A 4,041-nucleotide genomic window follows, 5' to 3' on the forward strand; every position below is an offset into this window, starting at 1 on the left:
AATCATCTTTGGAATTGATATTATGATACATATTCTTAACTATTTAGAAATAAAGGTATCTATGATTGATTTCTAAATTACTCCCGATCATAGGATAGTCATAGGGATGGTGATCAATCCAGATAGATCGATGCATGATTCGCTTCCTTCGGGATAGATAAATCTCTAGTCTATGGTGTAGAGATACTGAACGATAAGTACGAATAGTTGTTAGAAAATAACTAGTACTGAGCGTGACCATACGAGAGATCATATAGATTTTTATTCAATCATTAGTGATCATCTTGATGCTGTAGTTGTGTGACTGGTCCTTTGACCTGCAATGTCATAGTTGTTCATAGTAAGACTACTGTAATTTGCCTACACATAAGTATTCACTCAATTATGAGTTTTTATAGTGGATGTTGGCTTCAATTGGTTGAGCTATGGGAGCAAGATGTGTATTTAGATGGGATCTATCAATCTTGATAGAGAGGAGTAGTCCTATGAGATTTGAGAAGCTGAATCCATAAGTCTATGGCCATAGTAGTGTAATTAATGAAACAGAGTTTTCATTTAGAATCACTATTAGATTTGAGCTAATCGGATTTATCATATGACTAAGGATGAGATTTGATGATTTATCTATGATCTACTATCTAGCCAGGACTCACGATAGAGGAACTATATCATATAATAACTATACCTAGAGATTCTATTTCGGTTCTACTGGGTTGTCACTACATATTGCTAGATATCACTAGTAGATTGTAAGAGCTCAATAGGATCATTCTAAATCAATGATCTTTATCGAATTAGAGTGAAACTGTTTCGATCCACTGAAAGGGGTTTCAATGATATCTATGATAGAGATGATGGTATATCTCACTACCAGACAGAATTAAACCTATAGGATCACACATTAAAGGGAGAAGACTTGGATTGATTAAAATTGAGATTAGAAAGCACTAATTTATATGGATTTAGAGAATCTTATTGGGCTCACGTTAACCTTGCTAGCACCTGAGTGAACTCAATTCTTCTTGTAGTTGGTTTGCTTATATGATAAGCTTTAGTCAATTCCTATACTTGATTTGAACCTAATTGAATTTGATTTAATGGGCTCCAATGAGATCTGAAAATCTATCAAAATAGATTCAATTCAGATCTTGATTAAATCTAACTTCTAACTTAAAATAATATCATAAAAATTTTATAAAAATAAATTTAAAATAAATTTTAATTTAATTATTATATCAGTAAAAATCTACATCAAAAAAATTCTGTTATAATATATTTATAACAACCTTCAATCAACTATTGATTAAGTTCTTGAAATCGAGTCAAAATCAGATCTTAAATTTTACAATAATAGATCTAAATCAGATTTATTATCTACTATAAAAGTTTGATCATATATCACATATATACATACCAAAAAAATTAATCTATGCATCCATATATCAGCCTAGTTCTAATATCAGTTAAGAAAAAATTCATCTGATCTGAACAGATCACCAGGGTGCATTTGAAAAATTCTTCTACTTTATCCTAGTATAATATTTTTCTTTTACCTGATATGCAGTGGAATAGGGATCAAATTCTCAGGAGGTTACTCAAATTCGATGTCTTGCAAGGTTTAAATGCACAAACCCTCTACTTCGCGTGCACACCAGGCTCCGTAGGGAAGAGAAATAATTTTCTTGGGCATTAATCTTTAGAAGGAAAGCGAGATGAGAGATGAGATCTAATCTCCAAAGCCTTGGAGGGGTTCTTCACACCAAGACCCCAAGGTCTCACACTGAGAAGTAAGATGCCACAAAAAAATCAGCACCCCTTTATAGTTGTCGCATGACCTATTTTCTCCCTCATAGTGGTGTATTTTTGTCGCACAAAATAAGGCATCTAACCACTGATGGTTTAGGTCCCTTCTTTTATACATGAGGCACCCCATATCTAGTCATGTCCTAACTAATTTAGGACTTTTAATTCAAACCAATTGAATTTGTCCAAACCTTATCTAATAAGGAAACCCAAGGGAGAGAATATTTGACGCCAACTTTGGCATCCTCTTTTCTCACGCATGCTCACAAGGGAGTGGGTAGAAATTCCAGTGCCCCTTCTTCCTTCTGGTCAGCTTCTTATGAGAGAGAGTCCTAGATCTTTTGGACTTTAAGGATCTAATCTATATTGGGCTCAAATTGAGTCCAATTCGAACCTGATTCGAATCAGATTTGAACCAAACTTGAAGAGCTTATCAATCCTAATCTAATTAGAATTTTGATCCAAGTCTAACTTAAATTTTTAATTCAATTAAGTCTTAATTAAATTAGATCTAATCTAAAATTAATTAGGATATAAATTCAATCTCTCATAAATCTCTTGGATCATTGATCAAATCATTATCATCTCCGAAATTAAACCTGAACCTCATGTCCAGTACTAGCTAAACATAGTCAACTGTTTAATCCCGTATGACCTCTAACTTAATTCTCAATTAAGCTAATCTATTTATTCAATCAAGTCTCATACTTCTAAATTGAACACATAGATTTAGGTTAATTCTTTTCTACTTGTCTAAGTTTTGTGTGTGACTCCATAGGTTTGAATACTAAATCGATAGTATAAAAAATTATTTTCAGTACTAATCGAAGTTACCATCTAGTAATAATTTTCGACATCCAAATAGATCGAATATTTACAAGACAACACTCAAGAACCATAGAATATAATTACTGCATAATTCATCTCTTTGACCCTGAATGCTCAAGACGATCTAGGGTTTAACTGTCAATCCTGGATTAGTCATCCATATTATATTTCAATCTCTTTCAAATTTTATGACCCATCACATGAATTATCCTGATCGAGGTCTTACTCAATTGAAATACAGTGATGCATCAACTTCTAAAATTCGAAGAAGTCAATCTCATCTTGATCCACACACCGACTACCACAAGTACATATCTGTGTCCAAAAATTTTTCATCACTGAATTAAAAATTCAAGTAGTCCGACACCAAAATACAGTGAGTTGCTTACAAATCACTATGGTGATCTCAGATCGAAGGGACACTTATGCCTATATTCTTCACGAGCAGCCTTTGACAGCGGAGTGCTCCACAGGTGAGTCACTTATTCAGTGATGATGTACTCCTACATCTCATTTGTATGCCATACTAATATCTTCACACTCCTTAATTATGAGGACAACCAACTTATATGGCACATAATGATCTACTCTTGATAAACATCATCATCTCTTAATGGCATATCATTTGGTCGCAAACATATTTAAGAGTATTATTCGATAAATCCTCATTTATCGATTGTCATATAGTTCTAAGGACTTCATCATAATATTAGAGTTCAATCAAGGAAGATGTATACTTTGTAATGAATAATACCAAATAATATTTATTAATTCATAATTCATATATAAATTATAAAGAGCACAATCGTTCAAATGATTAGATCTAGGATACATTTCCTAACAATAAGTCCAAAAATATGCTTTGCTTTATCCAATTATATATAACCCTATATCCATCACATCTACATGAATTCTCCTCAGTTATCTTTGGAAGAGAAAAATAACTTCCCACAGTTCATCCCCAGTCAACCTATGAGGAGGTTGATCTTTTTCAACCTAGTTTTTATAGAATGCATCCCTATTTCTTCTGAATATATGATCCATAGGTAGAAATTGGTGATAACAATGAAACCAAAAATTTTTACCATCATGTTTCAAAGTGAATGCCTTTGATCGCTTCATACAGTATGCAATTTTTTTGCTCTACTACCATATGCAGGCAAGTCATTGATCGTCTACATTAATGTTGCCCTCATCATAAAATTTTACTTTTTTAAAATATCATATATTAGGATACCTTCTTTCCATAATAATTTCAACTTATCCATCAAAGATTGTAAATACACATCTATCCTACTCTTTAGATTATGTGGATCGGAGATAATCAAAGTCAAAAACATATAAGTAGTCATGTATAGTTCTGGAGGAAGATTATAAGGAGCAACAATTACTAGCCAACAAGAATACGGT

This window comes from Elaeis guineensis, chromosome 5 (genome assembly GCF_000442705.2).
Source record: "Elaeis guineensis isolate ETL-2024a chromosome 5, EG11, whole genome shotgun sequence".
In the NCBI taxonomy this organism is placed as follows: domain Eukaryota; kingdom Viridiplantae; phylum Streptophyta; class Magnoliopsida; order Arecales; family Arecaceae; genus Elaeis; species Elaeis guineensis.